Raw genomic sequence first — 6,005 nt, 5'->3', positions numbered from 1 at the left:
GTTTTTTCATGAGTACACATCAGGTTTTTGGCATTCAAATAAAAAAAGAAACAGATTTCTAATCAATTTGCAGCGAACCTAATGTGCTTAAGAATACAGTTTCATTTGAATCAAATGCTTTTGCAAAAGCCATTAAATGTTTTCACCAAACAGGCTCATTGCATATTTCTGTCCCTTACCTTTTTTCTTGGATTATTTGCTGTTTCACTTTGTGAATATGACATATCTTATACTGTATATAGCATACGAACAGTAAATAGGTATTTCCATATGCATATGATAAGGATTCAATTCAACTTTATTTGTATAGCCCAAATTCACAACAACAGTCGTCTCAGTGGGCTTTCGTTCCGGTAATTGTAAGGTAAACATCCAATCAAAAAGGATCATAAATGCATAGAATTCAATAGGATAATACTAAACTTTAATTACACAGACTAAACTAAACTGGCATCCCTGCCCTTAGACCCTTCTTCGTGGTAAACGAAGAAACCTCAGGGGTGTCCACGTGAAGAAGGGATCCTCCCCCAGGACAGACAGGCGATGCACCAGAACTCATACAGAAGAATTAACTTACCTATCTCTACAACATCCAGTAGTCCAAGTCCAGCAAATTATCTTTTTGGGGGGGGGGGGGGGGGGGGGGGGGGGAGCCGGAGACAGGATCCACAGCCAGGTGTAGGAGCAGCAGTAGAGGCAAGCCAGAGACGAGGGACACGGTCAGGGCAGGGCAGGGCAGAAACACGGATGAGCCAACCGGAGTCTGGAAGGATAATCTCTGATGGTACCCAATGAATTCCGCGTGACAAAAGTTATGTCTAAGTGGGTGAATTTGCTCTCCCAACTGAACATTTTTCTGAATAGAGCCACTGGGAAGGACAAAATCAAGTTTAAAGCTCTATAGGGTCAACCCACGGGTCCACCAACAACCACCCATTAATCCTTAACCCTGCTGAATCGGATTGCTGTATATGGGGGCTCCGAGGTGGATCTGTTCAGCTAATAGCAAAATGATCAGTCCATAAAGAATGCTGTCAATTAACGTCTCAACATGCATCAATCTGATGGTTGTTTTTATACAAACCTTCGTTGAAGCGATCCCTGCTGCAAATCAAGCTTTCATATAGTTTCTGCTTGTACTTTTGAATGGGCTTCCTGTCATTGGCGTTAAACATTGAGAGTGCTTGACAGTGTTGCTTAAATCCTCCTTTGTTCTCCGGTCCTCCAGTCTTTCAGTCGGTCTACGTGCTCATCTCTCCAACCATGTGTGAGCATTTCAGAGTGTTTGCATGCACACTTTGCTTGCTGTCTCTGTTTAAACATCACACAGACTCATAGATTGTGTTCCTGCCAAGAGAGATGACAGCATACAGTCCACAAAGACTCTTGCTTTCCAGCTCGCTCCTTTTCTTTTTTTACTCTTTTTCTTCAGACTTGCTTTATACTTTGAGGCACCCATGGGATATCATTAGAGTTATCACGGCGTTGAGATAAATGAGTTCATGAGTGAGCAGCTTGAGAGAGTTGGTGAGATGCAGCATGTCCAAACCCACCATGAAGGATTGGACATAATTATAGTCACTGCAAATTTTCCTTTGAAACGATTTAAACTTTTTTTGTTTTTTTTCTGTCGACTTTCATACAGTATTGTAATTCTGTGCTTTATTTAATTGTTATCTTGTCTCTTTAAGAGGTAAAGTGCTTGTGCTGTAAAGGTGGAATGATGTTGCGTCACTAAATCTCTGATTCATGTTTAAGAGCTGGTCAGAGTTCACACCGTGCTTTAAAGGGCCTGAGGAAGACCTGGATACAGCGCGCTACATTTCATTTAACTTTTATTTTGTTTTGTTTGAAGGTACTGATGTGGACCTTCCAAAAAGATCCAAGGGGGAAAAATGCTCATATCCAGGGATGGACCATGCACGGCCCAATTACCACGGAAGGGGGACCAAAATCTTTCGCCCTAACCTTAACTCTAATGATCATAGATGTTTTCTTTAGCCTCATATAGTCCCCGTTGTCATGAGATTCCCATCTTTAATCAAGAACATTGCTTCTAAATTTAGAATTATGATTTAACATTTGTGTATTTGTACATGAATTGTTTTGACCATTTTATAAAGTACTTGCAGATATGAATTTTTTGTTGTAAACTTAATAGTTTCTTGTTAATTAAACTGGATTGTTTTCTTTTTAAACATGAAACTTTCCTCTTTGCACACAAAAAGTGATAGATATGATATAAACATCACCCTTCACCCCATGTCTGCCTGAATTGTGATTGATGTCCAATATTGTCAGTGATTAAACCACTGTGTTCCAAGACATCTGCAAGAGCAGTAAAGTCATTGGGTTCAATCCCCTTCGCTTCACATGTATTTGCTGGGCCCAAATGAGTTTGTTTTTATTTGAATCTCTGTTTTCATTAATTTATTTTTTTGGGCCCACCAAAAAAAGTAATATTATGAGATTTAAAGTCATACGTTTATGTTTTTTTTCCCGTAAATTTATGAGAGTAAAGTCGAAGTGAGCATCCAGTACAGCAAGTGAACACCACGCAGCAGCAGAGCAGACCGACTAAACTTAGTTGAACAGGTGAGCTGAATGTTTCTTGACAACGTTATAAATATTTGGAAGCTCCTTTGTATGATTTTTGATTTATTTATGTTTTATTTATTGATGGGTGGTTTGCAGGATCTCTGCAGCCCGTTGATGAAGACATTGGTATCTCCTCAGATGTCCACTTCAATCCTTTCTTCCTCCACCAAAGACGAGATCTATAAGTCTGTGTGACGCTTCCGTCTGAGGAAGAGCACTTTTTTGGCGTTTTTTCAACGTTCTAATGCTAATATAACAAATTATTATCATTCATCTTTGCTGTTTTATGTTGAAACGAGACGTTTCATCTGGAGGAGGGGTCGTGTTTAAAACTGTTTTTCTTCCGCTTTGGTGTTTCTTGTGTGCATAGCAGTTACATGGCGTGAGTTGAAAAATGGACTTCTGGGTATGTGAATAAAAAGGGAGAATAAAGTACCGGTCCTCTTCACCCAATTGGTCTCTGAGCTCACTGAGCTACACTGACAACAATCTGATTTTGAGTTGCCAAAAGGTCCAGAATTTATTTGTTTTTGAAACCTATCCAGAAATAAAACTGCAACATTTAATACAACCTGATTTGTGTCAAATTTGCGAGTAAAAGGTGGGGCCTTAGTTCATGTACATGTACAGAGTCACTGGAACAATATTCTCCTTGAAGGGCTAAAAAAATATTGGAAAACCAGACGGATTTCAGACATTGTTGCTGTAGGGTTGCATCACAAACAAGACCCATCGGTTCCTCCAGCCTTTTCATGATACAGTCTTTGCTTCATCAGCTACTGTAGTTTTCAGGTTTTACATCTATAAACTACCATACCATTAACAACTTGAAGTTCTGAAAGGAAAATCATAGTATGTTTTTATAGGAAATATGTAAAATTGTTTAGAAGAAAAGTCAAAAATACAAACATGTTCTAAAACTGCAGCTAAAAAAATTATATTTCAATGGTTTACCCACTTTTATTTTTAGTTTTCCTGCCTTACCAGTGATTACAGTCAGTACTTTCAGTGATTCATTATCATTCATCCCTTTTGGACAAATGAGTCAGAAAGGTCAGCTACCTAAGTGGTACATGCAAATAATTGCCCATGTATTTTATGACACTTGGGCATGCCTGCAGTCTGCTGCATATCTGTGGGATTATACCCAATCCACATACTGTACACAGACACAGACAGAAGGACAGATTAATGCAACCCAGTGATTAATGTGGGCTCGCTCTTCCTCTTTCCTCTGTTTTGCTTTCCTAACCTCATCAACTTGTCACCCTCCTAATTCCTAATTACTCCATTGTGCATTGAAAGGGTCAGCAGGGTACGATTCATTCCAACACTGGGCACTACCCCAGACACATTCAAGCTGTAAAATGGATCTAAGTTAGATCATATTTGCACTAATGCTAATTGCAAAGAAAGCCAGTGTCGCAGAGTTCCCTCAAGAAGTCCAGAAAATATGAAAACAGAAACTTCTGTGTGTTGCTTTAGTCTGGCACTCCTTCTGCCCACGTCTCTTTCAAACTCTCAGTCCCTCTGCCATGATGAGAGTGAGGCTTCCTCTGCTATTGTGAGAGTGAGGCACCTTCTTATGTACCTCTTTTGCCACTCCCACCTAATTAGGCACTCTACTCAGAAGAAGCTTATGGCTAAGGAACAATGTTGGATGCTCATCTCCTTGCTCCCCCTGGACTAGCACTGCTCCCAGACTGACTACAGAGGCATCCACCTGCACCAAAAATCTTTGGTTGAAGTCAGGACTTCACAGGACTGGTGATGAACACAGACAGGCTATCAGTGTTGTGAACATATTTTCACACTCCGCTGTCCACTGAACTGGGTTCTTTTGGTCCTTCTTAGATGTAAGTGGAGCTGCAATTGATGCAAACTGTGGAACAAAATGCCTATACCAGCCAACCAGTCCTAGGAACGATCGCACTTTCTTCTTGGTTCTTGGTCTAGTACATTTTCGGATCGACTCCACTTTATCCACTTGTGGACGCACTTCTCCTCCTCCAAGATGGTACCCAAGGTATTCGGTCTCTCACTGGGCCCATCTGCACTTGGAAGGGTTAAGCGTTAAGCCGGCCTCTTGAATTCATTTTAGAACCAAGGAGAGATGTTGCATGTTCTCTGTCCATGTTTTGCTGTGAATTACAACATCATCGAGGTATGCTGCACTCCAGTGGCAACATCCCTGTAGCACTCTGTCCATTAACCTTTGGAAGGTGGCTGGGGCACCATGCAAACCAAAGGGCATAACAGTAAACTGAAATAGGCCTGCAGGTGTTTGGAATGCAGTGTACGGTCGACTGACCTTCTCCAGTGGCACTTACCAATACCCTTTGCACAGATCAAGGGTGGGGATGCATTCTGCAGGTCTAGCAGGTCATCTATTCTGGGCATGGGATAGGTGTCAAACTCAGAGATGGAGTTGAGTTTCCTGAAATCAATACAGATGCGCAGAGAACCATCGTTCTTGAAGGAAATGAACTTTGGGCTACACCACTCTGAATTGGAAGGCTCAATCACCCCAAGCCTTAACATCTGGTCCATTTCATCTTGAAGTTTGCTGTGGAACTCTGTATGGAGGTTGACGGATTGGAAGCCCATTCTTCAGTCTGATGACATGACACATCAATCAAGAAGGTCCTTCCAGGTCTATCTGCAAACAGTGAAGAAACATCTTTGAACATGTTGCACACTTTAAATGAGCAGCAGACCACTGAACATTTTGTGTGTTTATTTACGGGTTCTTTTCAGTACAGCAGTGTATGCCAGCTCATACAGGTGGGTGTTTTTCTAGGAAAACGAACTCTCAGCGCTCCTCCGGTCTCTTTTCCTCTTTCGTCTCTCTCATGCTGCTCTGCGCGCTCCAGCATGACGTCATCCTTGCTCGACAGCGCTTGTTCCACCGCTGGCCATTTACAGTACTACACGATTTATAATGAATCCACAACACTTGAAACAGTTTTAACATTAAACAATTATAAAATAATTAACAGGGGGGTGGCTTATTTTCACTGTCCCTACACTCTCCCCTCAAAAATTCAATGGCGTCCCGACATTATAAGAAACATTTGTCCTGATGTCATCAGTCCACACAGTAGCATACTTCACACTAAAGCAGTCCTTTTCATAAGAGTAAGAGGTCATATTAAGCCACAGACGCAAGACTGATATCCAGTAGTCCATATGGCAGGTATCTCTCCTTAATGCCACATGGTCGCAGCAGTAGTTGATGTGCACGTCAACTGTCCACTGCAACATCTGTCGAACAAACAGGTATCTGCATCTGCTCTGAGTAAGGCACTTTAACCTGAAAGAAGTCTGCATTCTACTTTGTGTACTTCAGTAGCTCTAATTTGTGACTCATTATGCGTTAAGAGAGCACCAATGTCAAAACTTAAACT

Source organism: Oryzias latipes, chromosome 1 (genome assembly GCF_002234675.1).
Source record: "Oryzias latipes chromosome 1, ASM223467v1".
Classification (NCBI taxonomy): Eukaryota; Metazoa; Chordata; class Actinopteri; order Beloniformes; family Adrianichthyidae; genus Oryzias; species Oryzias latipes.
This window is presented reverse-complemented; position numbering follows the sequence as displayed.